At 45.6% G+C, this 23,494-nt stretch overlaps 1 long non-coding RNA gene across 1 annotated transcript in view; it reads left to right on the forward strand.

Annotated features, from left to right (window-relative positions):
- LOC114670423 (uncharacterized) overlaps window positions 1-23,494 on the forward strand; it is a 45,507-nt gene that overhangs the window by 6,671 nt on the left and 15,342 nt on the right. The gene's annotated exons all lie outside the window — the stretch shown is intronic.

The raw sequence follows: 23,494 nt of genomic DNA on the forward strand, positions 1-23,494 counted from the left end.
CCATTTTTCCAGAAATCACAAGATGTGCAACTTCTCCAGTTTCTCCTGTAGATGGCATTCTTTTTGTAGAACCCGAGATTGGCCTTTTGAGACTTTTTTTTCCCCCAAACTTCTGCATTTCTGATGACTAGGTGATGCTACCTAGGCTTGAGGCTTGTGACTCAATTGGTCCCAGGCCCCCAACTCCAAAGAGTTGGACTCAGCACACAAGAATTGTTTTCCACACCCGTATGATTATATCCCCAGCCAGGCAGCAGCACCCATTCCCTAGACACTGGCCCACCAAACAGTGCTTAAAAAACCATAACCTCTGACCCTTCTAGGAGACTGATTGAGTGATAACTTGAGTTATCCTGCATAGCTGGCCTTGTGTTAATTAAACTCTTTATTTACTGCAATGGCATGGTCTCAGCAAATTGATTTTGTCTGTGTAATGGGCAGGAAGAACCCATTGGACAATTACATATAATTAACTTTATTGGAAACTGCCAAGCTCTTCTTCAAAATGTGGTACTACTTACATTCCCACAAGCCAAGTATGAAAGTTCCAGTCACTTCATACCTCTCCATCACGTGTCTTTGTCAGTATTCTTCAGTTTAAATTATATATATATAGAGCTCACTGCAGCCTCAACCTCTTAGGCTTAAGCGACGCTCCCATTTCAGCCTCCTGAGTAGCTGAGACTAAAGTCATGCACTACCATACCTGGCTAATTTTTTTAAATTTTAAAAATTTTGTTAGAGATGAAGTATTGCTGTGTTTCCTAGGCTGGCCTTGAACTTCTGTGCTCAAGCAATCATCCTGCCTCAGTCTCCCAAAGTGTTGGGATTACAGGCATGAGCCACTGCCCCCAGCTCGTTGTCAATACTCTTAATTTTAATCATTTTAGTGTGAGGCGAGGGCTCATTTGCATTTCCTTCTTGCCTAGGGATGTGGAGCCTCTGACCGTCCATAGCTCTCCTCAGTGGAGTGTCTCCTCAAATCTTTTCCCATCTTTTTAAGTTAGACTGTTTGTTTTCTTATTATTGAGTTGTGAGAGTTCTTTATATACATTCAGACACAATTCCTTTATCAGGTATGCAGGCCTTTATCAGTAAATATTTTCTCTCAGTGTGTGGGTTTTGATTTTCATAGTATTGTCTCTTTGAAAAACAAAAGGTTTTCATTTTTATCAAGTTCAGTTTATCATTTTCTTCTTTTATGAGTCATTTTTGGTATTCTAGCAACAACTTACTTTTCAAACCAAGGTCACAAAATTTTTTTCCTCATGTTTCTTCTGGAAGTTTTGTAGTTTTAGCTTCTGCATTTAGTTTATGATTCATTTTGAGTTAATTTTTGTGTATGGTGGAAGGTAATAGTTGAAGTTATTTTATGCATATGATTGTTCACTTGTTCCAGCACCATTTGAAGAGACTATCTTTTCTCTACTGGATTACCTTGGCACCTTTGTAACAATCAATTAATCGCTGGGTGTGGTGGCTCATGCCTGTAATCCTAGCACTTTGGGAGGCTGAGGCAGGGGGGCCACCTGAGGTCAGGAGTTTGAGACCAGCCTGACCATCATGGAGAAACCCTGTCTCTACTAAAAATACAAATAATTAGCCAGGCTTGGTGGCACATGCCTGTAATCCCAGCTACTCAGGAGGCTGAGGTAGGAGAATCGCTTGAACCTGGGAGGCGGAAGTTGCAGTGAGCCGAGATCATGCCACTGCACTCTAGCCTGGGCAACAAGAGCGAAACTCCGTCTCAAAAAAAAAAAAAAAAAAAAAAAAAAAATCAATCACATATGCGTAGTCTTTTTCTGGAAAATTTTGTTCCACTGATATATATGATGATCTGTGCCAATACTATACTGTTTTTATTTTTGTAGATTTGTAGTTGCTTATTACTGAAAATATTTTTATCATATAGAAGAGGTGGGTTTTAAAAACTGCTCTGCTCTGAATGTTAAGCACACCGAAGACATCACTGACTAGAAGAGATGAATGCAAAGCAGATGAGAAGCTTTTGAGTGGGGAATCTGTAGCCTGACTCCCCCTGCAACTCCCTGAGCAGAAACCAGGGGTACCCTAGCCTAGGGGGAGAAGGACTGTGGTACCCTGCCCCATGGCAAGAAGCTCTGTTTGGAGCAGTTCCTGGTGTGGCCATGGGCTTGGTTCTGGGGAAGACCCTGGAGAGCTGTGGTCCCTGCAGGATTTGAACCAAGGGGAAGAGATGCTCCATGTTCTTCTCCCTGCCATAAAATCGGTGGGAGATTAGAGTTTCCATGAGCTGCAAGGCAGAGTTTCACCTGCACATATTCATAGAATGAGCCCTCCTGCTCTCAGGCTCTGGTGTTCATTTCCAAGACACTGGTTTGAGGCAGTGGACGGTAAATCAATAATTCATCTTGTTAAAACCTTGTGTAATTAGCTTGGGGTCTGTAGTGAGGAAGGAGATCCTTCTGGGCTGCTGATGCACTTGACATGAATGACATCCCAGAGGAACACCTTTCAGTTCTTTTCAAGCCTTTTCTGAGGATCCAGAGCTTCCTGTGTGGGAGAGCACGTTGGGGCACTGAGCCTGGTCAGTGAATGGCACAACTGCAAGCTTAGTTGGCCAGACCTATGGACCAGCGTGGCAGTGGCTGTGGCTTCTACTCCAGGTGTAGACAGTCCTGCAGGAGAGCTGATGTTTGTCCTACTGAGCTCTGCTCTGCTGACTTGCAGGTGGTATTGTGGGCACCAGTGTCAGTACTGGGAAAATAATCCAGGTATGTCCCATGGAGCAGGTTGATGCATGGAGCAAACTGCAGCAGACCTGCAGAAGAGGGGCCTGACTGTTAGAAAAAAAAGCTAACAAACAGAAAACAACAGCAACATCAACAAAAATACCACCCCCCCCGAAATAAACCCCATCAAAAGGTCATCAGCCTCAAAGATCAAAAGTAGATAAATCCACAAAGACGAGGAAAAACCAGCACAAAAATGCAGAAAATTCCAAATGCCAGAATGCCTCTTCTCCTCCAAATGATTGCAACACCTCTCCAGCAAGGGCACAGAATTGGACGTAGAATGAGATGGATGAATTGACAGAAGTAGGCTTCAGAAGGTGGGTAATAACAAACTCCATTGAGTTAAAGGAGCATGTTCTAACCCAATACAAAGAAGCTAAGAATCTTGATAAAAGGTTACAGGAGCTGCTAACTAGAATAATCAGTGTAGAGAGAAACATTAATGACCTGATGGAGCTGAAAAACACGGCATGAGAACTTTGTGAAGCATACACAAGTAGCAGTAGCCAAATTGATCAAACAGAAGAAAGGATATCAGAGTTTGAAGGCCTCTGAAATAAGGCATGCAGTCAAGATTAGAGCAAAAAGAATGAAAAGGAATGAACAAAACCTCTGAGAAATATGGGAATATGTAAAAAGACCGAACCTACAATTGATTGGAGTACATGAAAATGACGGGGAGAATGGAACCAAGTTGGAAAACATACTTCAGGATGTTATCCAGGAGAATTTACCTAACCTAGCAAGACAGGTCAACATTCAAATTCAGGAAATATGGAGACCGCCACTAAGATTCTCCTGGAGAAGAGCAACCCCAAGACATATAATTGTCAGATTCTTCAAGGTTGAAACAAAGGAAAAATATTAAGGGCAGCCAAACAGAAAGGTCAGGTCACCTACAAAGGCAAGTCCATCAAACTAACACCAGATCTCTCAGCAGAAACCCCACAAGCCAGAAGAGAGTGGGGGCCAATATTCAACATTCTTAAAGAAAAGAATGTTCAATCCAGAACTTCATATCCAGTCAAACTAAGCTTCATCAGCAAAGGAGAAATAAAATCCTTTTCAAACAAGCAAATCCTAAGGGATTTCATCAGCACCAGGCCTGCCTTGCAAGAGCTCCTGAAGGAAGCACTAAATATGTAAAGGAAAAACCGGTTACCAGTCACTGCAAAAATACAAGAAAATATAAAGACCAATGACATATGAAGAAACTGCGTCAAATAATGTGCAAAATAACCAGCTAGCATCATGATGACAGGATGAAATACACGCATAACAATATTAACCTTAAATGTAAATGGGCTAAATGCCCCAATTAAAAGACACAGAGTAGCAAATTGGATAAAGAGTCAAGACCCATCGGTGTGTGTATTCAGGAGACCCATCTCAAGTGCAAAGACACACATAGGCTGAAAAGAAAGGAATAGAGGAAAATTTACCAAGCAAATAAAAAGCAAAAAAAAAAAAAAAAAAAAAAAAAAAAAGCAGGGGTTGCAATCCTAGTCTCTGATAAAACAGACTTTAAGCCAAAAAAGATCAAAAACGACAAAGAAGGGCATTACATAATGCTAAACGGATCAATTTGAGAAGAGCTAACTATCCTAAACATATATGCACCCAATACAGGAGCACTCAGATTTATAAAACAAGTTCTTAGAGACCTACAAAGAGACTTAGACTCCTACACAATAATAGGGAGACTTTAACACCCCACTGTCAATATTAGACAGATCAACAAGACAGAAAATTAACAAGGTTATTCAGAACTTGAACTCAGCTCTGTATCAAGTGGACCTAATAGACATCCACAGAACTTTCCATCCCAAATCAACACAATATACATTCTTCTCAATGCCATATGGCACTTATTCTAAAATTGACCACATAGTTGGAAGTAAAACATTCCTCAGCAAGTGCAAAAGAGCTGAAATCATAACAGTCTCTCAGACTACAGTGCAATCAAATTAGAACTCAGAATTAAGAAACTCACTCAAAACCACACAACTACATGGAAATTGAACAACCTCGTCCTGAAAGATTCCTGGGTAAATAATGAACTTAAGGCAGAAATCAAGAAGTTCTTTGAAACCAATGAGAACAAAGAGGCAATGTACCAGCATCTCTGGGACACAGCTAAAGCAGCATTAAGAGGAAAATTTATAGCACTAAATGCCCACATCAGAAAGCTGGAAAGATCTCAAATTGACATCCTAACATCACAATTAAAAGAACTAGAAAAACAAGAGCAAACAGTTTAACCCCAAAGCTAGCAGAAGACAAATAACTAAGATCAGAGTAGAACTGAAAGAAATAGAGACAGGAAAAACCCTTCAAAAAATCAATGAATACAGTAGCTTTTTTTTGAAAAAATTAACAAAGTAGACCACTAGCTAAACTAATAAAGAAGAAAAAAGAGGAGAATCAAATAGATATAATAAAAAATGATAAAGGGGATGTCTCCACTGACCCCACAGAAACACAAACTACCACCAGAGAATACTGTAAACACCTCTACACAAATAAACTAGAAAATCTAGAAGAAATAGATGAATTCCTGGACACAAACACCCTCCCAAGACTAACACAGGAAGAGGTTGAATCCCTGAATAGACCAATAACAAGTTCTGAAATTGAGGCACTAATTAATAGCCTACTAACCACAAAAAGCCCAGGACCAGACGAATTCACAGTCAAATTCTACACAAAGAGGCACAAAGAGGAGCTGGTACCATTTCTCCTGAAATGATTCTAAGCAACTGAAAAAGAGGGACTCCTCCCTAACTCGTTTTATGAAGCCAGCATCATCCTAATACCAAAACCTGATACAGACAGAACAAAAAAAGAAAACTTCAGGCCAATATCCCTGATAAATATCGATGTGAAAATCCTCAATAAAATACTGGCAAACCAAATCCAGCAGCACATCAAAAAGCTTATGCATCACGATCAAGTTGGCTTCATCCCTGGGATGCAAGGCTGGTTCAATATATGCAAATCAATAAACGTAATCCATCACATGAACAGAACCATTGACAAAAACCACATGAATCCCTCAATAGATGCAGAAAAGGCCTTTGACAAAATTCAACAGCCTTTCATGCTAAAAACTCTTAATAAACTAGGTTTTGATGGAACATATTTCAAGATAATAAGAGCTATTTATGACAAACCCATAATCTTACTGAATGGGCAAAAGCTGTATGCATTCCCTTTGAAAACTGGCACAAGGCAAGGATGCCTTCTCTCACCACTCCTATTTAATATAGTATTGGAAGTTCTGGCCAGGGCAATCAAGCAAGAGAAGAAATAAATGGTATTCAAATAGGAAGAGAGGAAGTCAAACTGTCTCTGTTTGCAGATGATGTGATTCTATATTTAGAAAACCCTATCATCTCTGCCCCAAAACTCTTTAAGCTGATAAGCAACTTCAGCAAAGTCTCAGGATACAAAATACACGTGCAAAAATCACAAGCATTCCTATATACCAACAATTGACAAGCAGAGAGCCAAATCATGTATGAACCTCCATTCACAATTGCTACGAAGAGAATAAAATGCCTGGGAATACAGCTAACAAGATACATGAAGGATCTCTTCAAGAACTACAAACCACTGCTCAAGGAAATAAGAGAAGACACAAACAAATGGAAAAGCATTCCATCCTCATGAATAGGAAGAATCAACATTGTGAAAATTGTCATATTGCCCAAAGTAATTTATAGATTCAATGCTAATCCATCAAACTTCCACTGACATTCTTTGCAGAATTAGATAAAAACTACTTTAAATTTCATATGGAACCAAAAAAAGAGCTTGTATAACCAAGACAATCCTAAGCAAAAATAACAAAGCTGGAGGCATCACAGTACCTGACTTCAAACTATACTACAAGGCTACAGTAACTAAAACAGCGTGTTACTGGTACCAAAACAGACATATATACCAATAGAACAGAATGAAGACCTCAGAAATAATACCACACATCTACAACCATCTGATCTTTGACAAACCTGATGAAAACAAGCAATGGGGAAAAGGATTCCGTATTTAATAAATGATGCTGGGAAAACTGGCTAGTTATATGCAGAAAACTGAAACTGGACCCCTTCGTTATACTTTATATAAAAATTAACTCAAGATAGATTAAAGACTTAAATGTAAAACCCAAAACCATAAAAACCCTAGAATAAAACCTGGGCAATACTATTCAGGACATAGGCATGGACAAAGACTTCATGACAAAAATGCCAAAAGCAACTGCAACAAAAGCCAAAATTGACAAATGGGATCTAAATAAACTAAAGAGCTTCTGCATAGCAAAAGACACTGCCATCAAAATGAACAGACAGCCTACAGAATGGGAGAAAAGTTTTGCAATCTACCCATCTGACAAAGGTCTAATATCCAGAATCTACAAGGAGCTTAAACAAATTTATAAGAAAAAAACAAACAACCCCATCAAAAAATGGGCAATGGATATGAACAGACACTCTCAAAAGAAGACATTTTATGCAGCCAAAAAACGTATGAAAAAAATCTCCAATGTCACTAATCATCAGAGAAATGCAAATCAAAACCACAATGAGATATCTATCATCTCACACCAGTCAGAATGGTGATTATGAAAAAGTCAAGAAACAATACATGCTGGTGAGGCTATGGAGAAATAGGAACGCTTTTACACTGTTGGTGGGAATGTAAATTAGTTCAGCCATTGTGGAAAACAGTGTGGCGATTCCTCAGGGATCTAGAACCAGAAATAACATTTGACTCAGCAATCCCATTACTGGGTTTATACCCAAAGCAATATAAATCATTCTACTATAAAGAGATATGCACACATATGTTTATTGCAGCACTATTTACAATAGCAAAGACATGGAACCAATACAAGTGCCCATTAATGACTGACTGGATAAAGAAAATGTGGTACATATACATCATGGAATACTATCTAGCCAACAAAAATGAATGAGATCTTGGGAGGCCAAGGCGGGCGGCTCACGAGGTCAGGAGATCAAGACCATTCTGGCTAACACAGTGAAACCCCATCTCTACTAAAAATACAAAAAATTAGCCTGGCGTGGTGGGGGGCGCCTGTAGTCCCAGCTACTTGGGAGGCTGAGGCAGGAGAATGGCATGAACCCTGGAGGTGAAGCTTGTGTGAGTGGAGATCACGTCACTGCACACCAGCCTGGGTGACAGAGTGAGATTCTGTCTGAAAAAAATAAAACAAAACAAAAAAAGAATGAGAATATGTCCTTTGCGGGGACATGGATGAAGCTGGAAGCCATGGTCCTCAGCAAACACACACAGGAACAGAAAACCAAATACCACATGTTCTCACTCATAAGTGGGAGTTGAACAGTGAGAACACATGGACACAGGGAGGGGAAGAACACACACCAGAGCTTGTCGGGGTGGGGGGCAAGGGAAGGGAGAGCATTAGGACAAATACCTAATGCATGCAGGGCTTAAAACCTAGATGACAGGTTGATAGGTGCAGCAAACCACCATGACACGTGTATACCTATGTAACAAACCTGCACGTTCTGCACATGTATCCCGGAACTTAAAGTAAAATAAATAAATAAATAAATAAAATATAAAAAGGAGAAGCTATTAAGAGAGAAGATTTGATTCTACAAACATTCAAATCTCTGCCCATCAAATCTTAAGAAAAATTGAAAGGCAAATGGCAACTCAGAAAAAACATTTGCAATGGGGGGCGATGATTAGATGTCTTGTGATTCTGATTTGCTCCAGAGAGTCCTGGTTTATGCCTGTTTTTGTGCATAATTATTGACTGTAACACTTCTACTCTCAAATGCCCTGATTTAGGCAATAAATTACACTATTATCCTAAAAATCGTTAATAACTGTAGTATATAGAGTGGCAGGAGGCTATTGAAACTAAAACAGGTGAGAACCAGGATAGAAAATGCAATAAAGCCACACACAGGTAATGCATACATACAGATTCAAACAAAGGGTCAGTTCATATCGAAAAATATTTATTGTTGATAAAAAAGTAGAGGCCACAATAATGTAGTATTTTAAAATTAACAATTGCAAAGCTCCATAAACAAGTACACACACACATACACAAACACATGCACACACAGACACACACACATAATACATATATACACGCATACACACACAGACACATATACTCACATGCACATACACATACAGGCACACATATATACACACATGCACATACACAGACACACATAATACATATATACATGCATACACAGACACATATACACACATGCACATATACATACAGGCACACATATATACACACATGCACATACATACACAGACACACATAGTGTTGTACAGATTTGAAGCATTTCCTACTCTCTTGGATGTAACAACTTGAAAGACCCCTCCTGGGGGCAATTTTGCAACTTGCATGAGAAAGTTTTCCACTTCAAGTAATGTGCCTTCAGGAAATACCTAACGGTGAGCAGAATGACTCGACTATTGTAGTTGTCATTGCAGCCTTGTTTATAGAACACTTGAAAGAAGGGCAGTGTCCCAAAAAGAGGAACTGGCTACATTGTTATTAGCTGGTGGTGATGAGGTCTGGCAAACTCAGCATAAATGGTGTCTGTGGTCTCTGCCACTCTCTCATGAGGGAGCGAAAAGGAAAAACACACTACTTTCTGCAGTACTCCACTATTATTCTCGATTCTTCACTTCTGACACCAGATGTGTGGGCTTTCTTGACCAATTCTCCAAAACCAGCTGGTATTCTCCAATTTTACTCGCTTCGGAAACCAACCCGAGTCAGGGCAGATCCCCCAGGTTAAGGGCTCGTTTTCACAACGCCACCCCCACCTCAGGTGCCAGTTGCAGGGCGGATGGTGGCAGGAAAACGTGACACTGTCTGGATGACCTGAGAAGCACCCTCTATGAATCTGTTTTCTCCCTGTGCCTCACCTCTCCTGGGTTTCCGCCCCTACTCTGGCGGAGGGCCACTGACGGTGCGTATCTGGCAGGCTGTGCTCACCTGGATTTCCACCCCCCTACTCTGGCGGAGGGCCACTGATGCTGCGTATCTCTCAGGCTGTGCTCACCTGGATTTCCGCCCCTACTCTGGCGGAGGGCCACTGACGCTGCGCATCTCTCAGGCTGTGCTCACCTGGGTTTCCGCCCCTACTCTTGCGGAAGGCCACTGACGCTGCATATCTGGCAGGCTGTGCTCACCTGGGTTTCCGCTCCTACTCCTGCGGAGGGCCACTGACGCTGCGCATGTCTCAGAATGTGCTGCAGCTGTCAGCTGGCCCTGCCTCTGTTACAGGTCTCCATTCTGCGGCCAGGTTTAATGGCTTAGTGTCCCAGGGCCCTGCCCTGCCAGGAATGCCACAGGGACTCCTTCCACCTCCTCTTCTTATCACGAAAGTGTCTGTTCCTGCTGTGTCTTCTTCGCTGCTCAGCAGAAACAGGCTTTTCACATTTCTGTGCTTCAGAGAGTCACGTGTGAACTTGTGGAGATGTGGAAACGATGAAGAAATTGAAGGCCTGTGATTGAAATAAGGAGGGACCCCTCCCTGCATGGGAAGGAGGAGCAGAGGCCCTGTCACGCACCGGGCAACCAGGGAAGGTGAGGCTGGATTCCCAGCTCTGTCCCTCCTGACTTTACACTGTAACTGCCCAGTGGGTTCACCTTGTCTGCTGCCTAGACAGAGCCGATTTATCAAGACAGGGGAATTGCAATAGAGAAAGAGTAATTCACACAGAGCTGGCTACGTGGGAGACAGGAGTTTTATTATTACTCAGATCAGTCCCCCTGAGCATTTGGGGATCAGAGTTTTTAAGGACACCTTGGTGGGTGTGAGGAAGCCAGTGGGCCAGGAGTGCTGATTGGTGAGGTAGGACATGAAATCACAGGGAACTGAAGCTGTCGTCTTGCGCTGAGTCAGTTCCTGGGTGGGGGCCACAAGATCAGATGCCCAGATGGGCATCTTTTTTCTTTCTTTTTTTAATAAATAAACCCTACTCATTTATTCAAAATTAGCCAATATCAGTAATAATTCTGTTAATTTACAGAATACGGTTACATAGACACACAGTCTTTTCATTTATAAATTTAAAAATATTTATAGTATGCAAGGTATTACTTTCGGCATAGTAGAAAACTTACATTTGAAAGAAATGTGTCACTTGTCAAGTACATCAGCATCAAGTTGAGGAAGTAAAATATGTCACAACATAGCATGTAAGTTAACAGTAAAGGTTTATGATTATTTGGAAGAGAATAAAGAGAAGGGTTCCTAGGAGGGGTTGCCATGATCTCTTTTCTAATGATCATCCTTCCTTCTCATTTGTTAATTGACACAAGTTAATGCCCAATCACAAGAATGGTTCCCAAGGCTAAGTTGATTAATACATATTTATATAAGCATTTATATATATTATATATATAAATATATATATACATATATTTAAAAACCATAATTTTAACTTTTAAATTCAGGTGGTATGTGGGCAGGTTTGTTACTGGGAATGGTGCATGATCCTGAGGTTTGGGGTACGATTGATTCTGTCACCCAGGTACTGAGCATAGTGTTCAAAAGCTAGTTTTTCAATTCTTGCTCCCCTAATTCCCTCCCTCCTCTATAGTCCCCAGTGTTTATTGTTGCCATCTTTATGTCCATGGGTACCCAATGTTTAGCTCCCATTTATAAGTGAGAACATGTGGTATTTGTTTTCTGTTCTTGCACTAATTCACTTGGAATAATGGCCTCTAGCTGCATCCCTGTTGCTGCAAAGGACAAAATTTTGTTCATTTTTTATGACTGTGTAGTATTCTATGGTGTATATGTATCACATTTTATTTATTCAGTTCACCATTGATGGTCATCTGGGTGGATTCCATGTCTTTGCTTTTGTGAATAGTGGGATGAACATGTGAATCCATTTGTCTTTTTGGTAGAGTGATTTGTTTTCTTTTGGACATATACTCAGTAATGGGATTGCTGAGTCGAACAGTAGTTGGGTTTCATGTTCTTTAAGAAATCTCCAATTGCTCTTCACAGGGGCTGAACTAATTTACATTCCCACCAACAGCATATAGGCACTCCCTTTTCTCCACAACCTCACCAGCATCTTTTGTTTTTGGACTTGTTAATAATAGCCATTCTCACTGGTGTGAGATGGCGTCTCACTGTGATTTTAATTTATTCATTCTTATATTTTGATTCTTGGAGAAAATAAACAATAGGCATAAAAATTTAGGTAGATGGAACTTTAATATTAATAAAACCGGGGATCCTCCATCCCCCACTAAGCCAACCCCAACTAACAAACACACTTACTCGTAAACAAAACCAGCAGGACAGTTTCTCCAGCGGAGCCTCATTTTTGCTTCTCTCTGCTAGACTCATGCAAGATCATGACAATGCAGAGAGCTCCATGTACTCCTGGAAGCTCTGGGGCCAGGCGGCATTAGATGATTGGGATCACTTGTGAGTCGGCGAGTGGCTCGCCTTGGCCTCCTGTGTGATTTCAAAAGGGAAGAATCAACAATTGTTTCTGTGGTCCCAGGAACCAGGGCTGAGTGCCTAACAAGCAGGGTTTTATTATTAACTTTTGATTCTGCACATGTTTCAGGTCATCTCATTCCAGCAAGGCCAGTGAGAGACACGTTTCCAAAGAAAAAGAGGAATGTGTCTGGGGTGAGGATAGAATGATAGATGGGGAGGCTATGGATGGAGTCCCACATGCCCAGAGTTTATGTGGCAGAAAGAAACTGCTGGGAAGATCATCTGGCTCAGGCATTTCTACATGTTCCCTGGATCCTAATACTTTACGGAAGTGCCGAAGGAGAGGCCAAGGATGATGGGTTGAGGTGGGTCTGGGGAGAGTTTGCACTGGGCCCCAAGCATGTCCCAACTAGAGCATTCACTGCAGGCAGTTTACACAGGAAATATTCCTGTTTTATGATTTCTAGGTCTATTACAATAGATAAGCTATGTTGACATTTGTATGTGCTGGATTGGACTGAAAAGTTTTCTGTTAAGTATCTTAGAGTTCATTGAATCTTCTCATTTAACAGCTCAGGAACAGGGGCAGAAAGAGGCTCAGCCAGATCACTGTGGGTTCTCCAGGGAGTCGATAACCTGGGCCTCATCAACACTAGTCCTGGCTTTTCTCTACTAAACCAATTATTTGATTGAAACATGGTCAGTTCCCTTGAAGGGGGAGGTCAGACCCCTGTACTGGCTGCAGGATGACCTGCAAGAGTGGCCTGGGTGGGCGCTGAGTCTGGTGCTCCTGAGCCCTGGGGCTTAGCCATGTTACGTGGCCCAGGGCTGTGTCTCTCAAGACTCTTCCTGACTACAGAGTTTTGTCTTTTTGCTAAACTTTCCCTAAATCAAATTCTGCTTTATATCTCTCTTTTGGAACTTTTTGCCTTTATTTATCCCCAACTCTTGAAATGCCTGCTCTGCTTTTTCCACGTAGTCCTAAAGCTGGCATTGTTATCATCAGTGTGCTCTCTACATTGCTCAGGTCAGGAATATGGTCCATATACTTGTTAGACGTTTTTGCTGTGGGAGATGGCATCCTAATTGAAGCCAGTGAAATAAAACACAGGTTTTATTATAAGAATCCTGGAATGTATTACAGAATCCAAGTGTGGGAATGTGGCTAGGCTTTCAACTAAATGAATCAAAACTGGAAACTGAAACGGAAATGCCATTGGCTCTCTTTCTCTGTGTGTGTCTTCTCGTTCTATTTTAATGTTGGCTCTGTGCTTCAGCCTCACCGAAGCCAGTTTTCTCCATGTGGCAGGAAACTTGTCCACTGAATGCTGCACATGTTACCTCTTGTGGCTTCGGTCTCCCAAAGAACCCGACAATGTCTGGGGCAGGGCTGTTGGCCCACCATGGGCCTGTGCACACATGCACACACCATGGATGGAGGGGCGGATTGGTGGTACAGGGAAGGTTTCAGGGGAGGCCAGTGCGGGGAACATACAACTAGATAGCCATCTTGTAAGGTCATCCAGGGTTCTCCACCTCGGCTCCTGGATCTCCTCACACACAGAATCACAGAGAAGAATATGTCAAAGAGGCATTCTAAAGCCTTCAGTAGCCAAAGGTCCCCAGTAGGGCCCATTCACCTGACCAGGCCTCAGGCAGATGGTTGGCAATGGGGCAGTGGCTATGGATGAAAAGATGGGGCATTACCCAAGGCAGTGCCCTTGTGCAGAGCCAGGCTTCTTCAGGAAGACGGCAGGAGTCCATGTGACTGTGGATGAAAAGATGGGGCGTATCCCAAGGCAGTGCCCTTGTGCAGAGCCAGCCTTCTTCAGGAAGACAACCAGAGTCCATGTGGTATGAATCACCCTGTACCTCCTTCTGGAATCCAGGAGAGGAGACATTCTAGGAGGTTCCAAGCACAGAGATATCTCCTTCAGCTACGTTTGTGTGTTTCCTGGGATGCTGCACAGATAGATACTTCCTTGCCCATTGGAAAGGCTGCCAACATTGATGTTCTTCCTTTGTGATATTTTTGCGACTGCTGTGCAAAAATAAAATACCATTTTTTCAATGATTCTAAGACATACACATTTAGAAAAACACATCTTAACTTCTCCAAGATTGGAGTACATTGCAGAATTCATGGCATGTCACAGCTCTCCTGCCAGAGGATTTCTGTTGTTTGCAGTATATAAAGTAGTGGTCTTATATCAACGGTGTCTTAAATTCAATGAAGCGTGATAGTTGCAGAGGCAGATTTCCTTGAAAACAATGACAGCACGTAATGGTAGAATGCACCAACCTGTCAACCTTAGATCATGAGATTCAGAAATCATGATTAAGTGCTGAGTTCATTTGAGCAGGAAGCTTAGGGTTAGCCACCTGGGAAACACAGACTCCAAAGCAACAGGGTCAATGCTCCACAAGTTGTGAGTTAGGGCTTCACTTACATAGACAGAGACAGAGAAGTTTAGGGGATTCCAGCATCTTCCATGCAAGGCCTGTGCATGTGTTGTAGTGATTTGATCAGTGGCAGCTTGCTACATTCTAAGGAATATTGCTTTAACATTCCATGAGCAGGGTTGACCATCTGAGGGGGTCTTAGCCCTGGCGCTACAAGGTCTTTCCAAATCACTTACAGGAAAAAGCCAGAGTCACAGCTTCGTGCTGCGTGACTCAGGCCACAAAGCCACATTCCTGTCAGGGATCAGAATAATGTAAAGTTCCAACAACTTTAGGTTTTAATTATTTAATTTCACAAACCTGATGGATAAGCAAAGGAAAGTCTCATCCTCTTGGCAGCAAGGGTGGGTTTTATGGCTGAGCCAAATGGGCTTCCGAGCTGTAGGAGAATCTGCCAGAAGAAGGAACGCACGCTTGTCTCTGGGAACCTTAACATTAGGAAATAAGGGAGCTTTAAACAGCAGATGGGCTACGTGTGAAGAGGAGTTCCTTTCTGTTGTTTTACTAAATACTGGAATCAGTTTTAAATCACTTTTAAAAAGCAACTGAGTAGTTCCATCTTAAAGTGACTTCTAAAGGGAAGGCAGGTCTCCATTGTCTGGGATGAGATGAGGAACTTCTGCCTAACAATAGGAGGTAGATTAGTTGACCCTCAATCAGAGTGACTTGGGTGCAAATTAACTAAAAATGTTAATTCAAGTTGGCTTAAATGGGAACATAATCTATTGTCTCACATGAAAAGAAGCCAGTAGTCCAGATTCCAGAAATTGTCATTAAACTGTTGACTTTCCTCTTGCTTTTCCCAGTTAGTCCTAATTAAAACTATCTTATTTTTCTTTTCTTTTCTTTCTTTCTTTTTTTTTTTTGAGACGGAGTCTCACTGTGTCGCCCAGGTTGGAGTGCAGTGGCCGGATCTCAGCTCACTGCAAGCTCCGCCTCCCGGGTTCACGCCATTCTCCTGCCTCAGCCTCCCGAGTAGCTGGGACTACAGGCGCTCGCCGCCTCGCCCGGCTAGTTTTTTGTATTTTTTAGTAGAGACGGGGTTTCACCGGGTTAACAAAAGAAAAGCCACTCTGTCTTTTGTCTGGAAGGGAAGTGATTACATTAACCTCTCCTTGCCCTGGGGCTTGACTGTGCTGCCAAGGACCGGAGTCTCTCTGACCTGCACTTGAGTGATGGGCCCTTGGCTCCAGGCAGACCCTTCCTGGGCTGCAGATGTCAATGTCCGTGCATGGCAACCACCAGAGAAAGAGAAGGAATGCTCATTCCCAGTTGATAGGGCTTGAATCTGTGTCCCCACACAAATCTCCTGTCACATTGTCATCCCCAGTGTTGGAGGTGGGTCTGGTGGGAGGTGACTGGATCACGTGGGCAGATTTCCCTCTCTGTGCTGCTTCTTGTGATGGTGAGTGAGTGCTCGTGAGATCTGGTTGTTTAAAGTGTGTGGCACCCCGCCACTCCCCACATTCTGCTCTGGTCATGTAAGACATGCTTGCTTCTCCTTTGCCTTGTGACATGATTGAAAGTTTCCTGAGCCCTCCCAGAAGCCCCCTGTACAGCCTGCAGAAATGTGAGCCAATTAAATCTTTATAAATTACCCACTCTCAGGTATTTCTTTATAGCAATGTGAGAACGGATTAATATACCAGTGTTAACATTTTAGGAGCAAGAGACCTTTCCCAGACTCTCAGCAGACTTTCTCTTCTGTCTCATTAGTTAGAAACAGGCTAAATCGAGGGGAATGGGATCACAAGATCCATGTGGTCCATCAGAAGTTACCCCTGCAGCTGAGGATGAAGTGGGCACCCAAATAAAATCATGTCTCTATTAACAAGGAAGAAGCTTCCTTTGCTGCGTGGACTTTCCAAGGTCACTTGCAGAGCTAAGGGATTCTGAGTACCCTGTGCTTGTTGCAGTTTACAGTACTGAAGTTGGCATGTGGTGCATGGGTGGGTGGTATATAGGTTCCTGGTGTGTAGGCACCTGGTTTTAGACAGGTGGTTTTAGGCACATGGAGGGTAGACACATGGTGGGTAGGCACATGGTGGGTGGGTATGTGGTGGGTAGGCACGTGGTGGGTGGGTATGTGGTGGGTAGGCATGTGGAGGGTGGGTATGCGGCGGGTAGTCATGTGACAGGTGGGTATGTGGTGGGTAGGCATGTGGAGGGTGGGTATGCAGCGAGTAGTCATGTGACTGGTGGGTATGTGGTGGTAAGGCACGTGGAGGGTGGGTATGCGGTGGGTAGGCACATGGAGGGTGGGTATGTGGTGGGTAGGCACGTGGAGGGTGGGTATGCGGTGGGTAGGCACGTGGAGGGTGGGTATGCGGCAGGTAGTCATGTGACAGGTGGGTATGTGGTGGGTAGGCACGTGGAGGGTGGGTATGCGGTGGGTAGGCACGTGGAGGGTGGGTATGTGGTGGGTAGGCACGTGGTGGGTGGGTATGTGGTGGGTAGGCACGTGGAGGGTGGGTATGCGGTGGGTAGTCATGTGACAGGTGGGTATATGGTGGGTAGGCACGTGGAGGGTGGGTATGCGGCGGGTAGTCATGTGACAGGTGAGTATGTGGTGGGTAGGCACGTGGAAGGTGGGTATGCGGTGGGTAGGCACGTGGAGGGTGGGTATGTGGTGGGTAGGCACGTGGAGGGTGGGTATGTGGTGGGTAGGCACGTGGAGGGTGGGTATGCGGCGGGTAGTCATGTGACAGGTGGGTATGTGGTGGGTAGGCACGTGGAGGGTGGGTATGTGGTGGGTAGGCACGTGGAGGGTGGGTATGTGGTGGGTAGGCACGTGGAGGGTGGGTGTGTGGTAGGTAGGCACGTGGAGGGTGGGTATGCGGTGGGTAGGCACGTGGAGGGTGGGTATGCGGAAGGTAGTCATGTGACAGGTGAGTATGTGGTGGGTAGGCACGTGGAGGGTGGGTGCGTGGTGGGTAGGCACGTGGAGTGTGGGTATGTGGTGGGTAGGCACGTGGAGGGTGGGTGTGTGGTAGGTAGGAACGTGGAGGGTGGGTATGCGGTGGGTAGGCACGTGGAGGGTGGGTATGCGGAGGGTAGACATGTGGAGGGTGGGTGTGTGGTAGGTAGGCACGTGGAGGGTGGGTGCATGGAGGGTAGGCACGTGGTAGGCACGTGGAGGGTGGGTGCATGGAGGGCAGGCACGTGGGGGGTGGGTGCGTGGTGGGCAGGCACGTGGGGGGTGGGTGCGTGGAGGGCAGGCACGTGGGGGGTGGGTGCGTGGAGGGCAGGCACGTGGGGGGTGGGTGCGTGGAGGGCAGGCACGTGGGGGGTGGGTGCGTGGAGGGCAGGCACGTGGGGGGTGGGTGCGTGGAGGGCAGGCACGTGGGGGGTGGGTGCGTGGAGGGCAGGCACGTGGGGGGTGGGTGCGTGGAGGGCAGGCACGTGGGGGGTGGGTGCGTGGAGGGCAGGCACGTGGGGGGTGGGTGCGTGGAGGGCAGGCACGTGGGGGGTGGGTGCGTGGAGGGCAGGCACGTGGGGGGTGGGTGCGTGGAGGGCAGGCACGTGGGGGGTGGGTGCGTGGAGGGCAGGCACGTGGGGGGTGGGTGCGTGGAGGGCAGGCACGTGGGGGGTGGGTGCGTGGAGGGCAGGCACGTGGGGGGTGGGTGCGTGGAGGGCAGGCACGTGGGGGGTGGGTGCGTGGAGGGCAGGCACGTGGGGGGTGGGTGCGTGGAGGGCAGGCACGTGGGGGGTGGGTGCGTGGAGGGCAGGCACGTGGGGGGTGGGTGCGTGGAGGGCAGGCACGTGGGGGGTGGGTGCGTGGAGGGCAGGCACGTGGGGGGTGGGTGCGTGGAGGGCAGGCACGTGGGGGGTGGGTGCGTGGAGGGCAGGCACGTGGGGGGTGGGTATGCGGAGGGCAGGCACCTGGGGGGTGGGTATGCGGAGGGTAGGCACCTGGGGGGTGGGTATGCGGTGGGTAGGCACCTGGGGGGTGGGTATGCGGAGGGTAGGCACGTGGAGGGTGGGTTGTGGAGGGTAGGCACGTGGAGGGTGGGTGTGTGGAGGGTAGGCACGTGGAGGGTGGGTTTGCGGGGGTTAGGCACGTGGAGGGTGGGTGTGTGGTGGGTAGTCATGTGGAGGGTGGGTGTGCGGGGGATAGGCACGTGGAGGGTGGGTGTGCAGGGGGTAGGCACGTGGAGGGTGGGTATGTGGAAGGTAGGCATGTGGAGGTTAGACACACGGTGTGTAGGCACATGGTGAGTAGGTATGTGGTATGTAGGTGTGGAGGATAGACATATGGCATATAGGTATGTGGCATGCACTGTGCTGGACAAGACATGCCCCTGTTCTAACCCCTTGGCCATTTGAGCCCAGCTGGACAAAAACAAACGGCCAATCACAGAGAAAGCCACCTGTCAGGGAAAGGTTAATGCAATCATTTATCATCCTGGAAAATTGCTCAGGGGACATTTTGTCCATATCTTAAGACAACTTAGAATAGATTAATTGGAGGGGAACTCAGTGGACATTTCTGGAGAATAATGCTGGAGAACATGTGTCTGCTGAGCCAGGAGACGTCATGATCTCGCTCAGGGAGCAGCCAGAGGTCCCAGGTGGAGAGGCCTGGGTGTGGCCATGATTACCTGCCTCCCTGCCCAGCCTAGAGGTGATCGTAGTTTCAGGTGAGCCACACAAAATCATCAATATTGTCCCATCCCATCTTAGACTTACAAAAGTGGCAATTTTACGTGGTTCAACTTAACATTTAGTGAAGAAGTGGAGAGAGAGGAACAACTCCAATGGAAATGAATGCTAAATATTTCAAAATGTTTTGTGTTACAATGAATCCAGCCAGGAGGAATACCACTTCCAAAAAAGTGCTTCCTAACCCCATCTCCTGCCCTGCCCGCCCCTTTTCCTACCTCTGTTCAACCCTCACAACCTCTCTCCTGTCTCACTGGATTGTGATGAAGGAGCAGGTCCTGGAGCCAGCAGTTTGGACAGTGGCCTCTGGATTCCTTGACTCTTTGGTCATGGCGGAGGCAGATGTTCACACCGGGCAAGCTCTGTGCATCTTCCTGGGCCGTTCCTGGAGGGAGGAGTGACCAGCTTATGCCAGCCCCTCCAGCCCTTCCAGAAACTTGGCCATTGCTGAATTCCCTGTATCAAACCCTTTCTGCTCAAATGAACTGGTGAGGTTTCTGATACTGATCAGGTGCATCTGATCTTGACTGGTAAACAAGAACAGAAGGGTAAATGAATTTTCCATCTTCTTCTTTCCTTAAGGACAAGCTTCACTGGTCATAGATTTCTGAAGGTGCCACCAAAACACAAACTGAGTGAAAAGCTACCTTAAAAGAGTCTCCTGGAAACACATCTAAAACTAGAACTACCGTGAGAAGTCTCATAGGTTAACATTTTCATCTACATGAGAATGTAACTGCCTGTACATTTTTTATTTTATTTTTATTTTTATTTGTTACTATACTTTAAGTTCTATGGTACATATGCACAACGTGCAGGTTTGTTACATATGTATACATGTGCCATGTTGGTGTGCTGAACCCATTAACTCGTCATTTACATTAGGAGCGAACTATCACAAGAACAGAAAACCAAACACCGCATGTTCTCACTCATAGGTGGGAATTGAACAATGAGAACACTTGGACACAGGATGGGGAACTGCCTGTAAATTTTAGTGAAATCGCAAAAAGAAGAAAATTCCATACATTCACTACAGAACAGATGTGTTAGCTGGAAAAATGCTGAAGGACACACAAATGCATCTGGTGCATTTTTGTATATATAAAATGCTGGTACAAATATGCATTTTATAATTCAAACACATACCAAAAGGCCACCTCATGATTTCAAAAAGAGACGCATCGCAATCACCTTAATTAAACAGCTGAAGTAAAATGTGCTGGTTTCCTATACCCAGGTATTCACCATTTCAGGAATATTTATTGAATACATTGATGGACACAATGTTGCTTCAAAAGTGAGAACCCTGCCTCTCTGTGGGGCTTTGCTGAACAGTCATCACTAACATTTAAGTGGCTTGTGTTATACTGAATATTTACCTGGGTGTTCTCATCTAATCTTATCAACAGTCCCATGATGGGGAAACTGGCACACAGAGAGGCTAAGTGACTCATCCAAGGACACACAGCTTGTGAGGGGAGTAGCTGGAACTGGATTGCTCAGTACTCCCAAGGGTGCTGGGCGTCATCTTTTCTAATCCACTTGCCTTCTGTTGTAAGGTCCCCAGGCCTGCACATTTGGACTCTTACACTTCCACCTCCCTAATTCATGTCTGGCTGCTTTTCTCTCAGGATGGGAATCTCACCATCCAAAATGTTTTTTGGACCATTACTTTTGTATTTTACTTGAATTTTGGAAATTAGCAGGGTAAAAGAGATTTTTTTTTTCTTAACCATCTCCACCATTGCAGATCCAATACACTGTGACACAGTTCAGTGCCCATGCGGGGTCTTCATGTGGACTGAGAGCACCTTTCCCATCCATCCAGGTCCCGGTGAAACTGAACCATGTTACTGTCTGCAATGGTGACTTTAGAATCTGGGAGGGCAGCTGCCAAGTGCCCTTGTTGCGTTAGGAAGATTGGAGTCCAGGGCCATGGGCTGAGGGTGACAGGAGCAATCGGGCTACGTTTCCCTTTACACATTCTCAAACAGACACATCCACAGAACAGAAGTAGCAGACGCTATGCATTTTTACAGCTTAGATCACTGCATTCAGAAGAAATGTGGTAGGCCTGCCAGAAGGCAGGGATTTTGAACCATTGTCTGCTTCCTGCACGCTGACCTGATTGAAGGCCAGGCTCTGACCCAGTCACATGTTATTGCGTACTCTGCATTGCTGCCCCTCTGTGTAGTCACCCGTCACCGTTAGGAACAACCTTGGCTCATTCTTTCTGAGCTCACTTACCTTTTTGCTGAAAGGTAACTGGGTTCTTTGCAGAGCAGGGCATTTTCCTTGAGTGGATGGTGAAGAAATGTCCCTGACAGTAGGCCACAGTGAACCGGGCCACATGTGTGTCTCCCATGAGGTTTGGGGCATCTCCAGGTGAATCTTGTCTCCCTGGGGCCATCAGCATAGCAGCCTCCAAGATCATAGGAGCTCTTCAGTCTCCCAGTTCTCCCTGGTTCACTTAGGTGGGTTTATTCTCTGTTTTTCATTGCTGCTTCCTTAACTTAGAATCAGACTTACTCGGCAATAGTTTGAGAATGTCCTCCCACTGTCTCTCCTGCTTGGCAATGAATTCATGCTCCACCCTCCTCCAGCTGAGGCCAGCACTCCCTCTGGGCCCCTCAGAGCACCCCGTCTCTGCCTGCTGGTGATGCTGACCACAGCGTTCGGCCACAATTCTTCTGCTTTCTTCTCATGTCCAGACAGTGAGCTCCAGTGTACTCAAGAGGTGTTTGCTGAAGTGAATTGAATGATTTCATTCAAACCTCTAAACCACCCAGCAAGTAGGCGGATCCCCAGATAAGGAGGAGAAGCTGAGACTCAGCAATGTTCAGTGCCCGCCCGTAAGCATCATGGCATCAGAGACAGAGCTGGGATTTGCATCTTCAGGCTCCCAGATCTTAGGTGCTGGGTAGCTTTCTCATTGTTCTTTGGCTCATTTGACCAAATTACACTTGTCTTTTGAGACTGGGCCATGTGCTTTTAGGAGAGCCTGTTCCAATACCATTCTCACTGATTTGAAGGAGAGTTTCCAGCACACCCTGAGGATGCGAAGGACAAATGGGCATCCTGTTTTCAAGGCCATCCTTGGAGCCATCAAAATGTTCGCCTCATGTTCAGGGGAGAGAGGTCATCCCTGGACACCTCCCTGAGCCTCAGGCCTTGGACCAGACTCCTTCCCTTCTGTGGTCCCCAAGGCATTGGGAGGGTGCCTGGTTACCATGACAACCTCTTCCCACATGGCAGTCCCAAGCCACAGTCCCACAGGGGTGCATCCCGGTGACCGAGCCCACAGCAGCCTGTCTGCTCTCCATAAACAAGGGAGACTGGGAAGTGTAGGACTTGAGATTCCATGTCGGAGGGCAACATTGACACCTGTACAAATAGGCAGTGGGTGTGAATGATGGGGAATTGCAAGTGGATGATGACAGATGTCCTCTGTGCTGCAAGTCCTTCTTCCTCGCCTCTTTTGTCTTCATCTAAACAAAGATGAGGATTTTGGAGGCTCTACTTGCAATCGGTGTTCAGGTTGTCTCTGGTGCACTGTCCCCGAATGCTGGGCAGGACAGGAGAAGGGGAGATCCTGGTGGTCAGTGTCTAGCTTTCGGGAACATCTCGGCTTCCCAGGTGCTGATGTGCAGGAACCAGATGCCATGGCTCCAGGGCTCCAGCTTGCCGTGGCGAAGGTGGGAGGACCCAGTAAGAACTCATCGGAAACCTCGCTGCTCATTGCAGGCGGCAATTTTGAACATAGAGGGGTGTACTGGAAAGTCACAATGCACCACGGTGTGGAGATTCGCTTCTATAAACCAGGTCCCTGTTTTCAGCAACCCCAAATCCCTGTTAGTCAGTTCAAGCCACCATAACAGAATACAGAAGACCGTGTGGCTTAAACAACAGAAGTTTATTTCTCACAGTTTTAGACACTGAGAAGTCCAAGATCAAGGTGCCAGCAAGGTAGGTTTTATGCTGAGGGCTCTTCTCTTGTTATCAAACTGAACTGGGGGTGTGGCCAAACACTGACATTATTATTGCAGCGAGGGAAAGTGAGGCATTTATTGCAGGGCCCCAAGCAAGGAG

Source organism: Macaca mulatta, chromosome 10, assembly GCF_049350105.2.
Source record: "Macaca mulatta isolate MMU2019108-1 chromosome 10, T2T-MMU8v2.0, whole genome shotgun sequence".
NCBI classification, from domain to species: Eukaryota; Metazoa; Chordata; class Mammalia; order Primates; family Cercopithecidae; genus Macaca; species Macaca mulatta.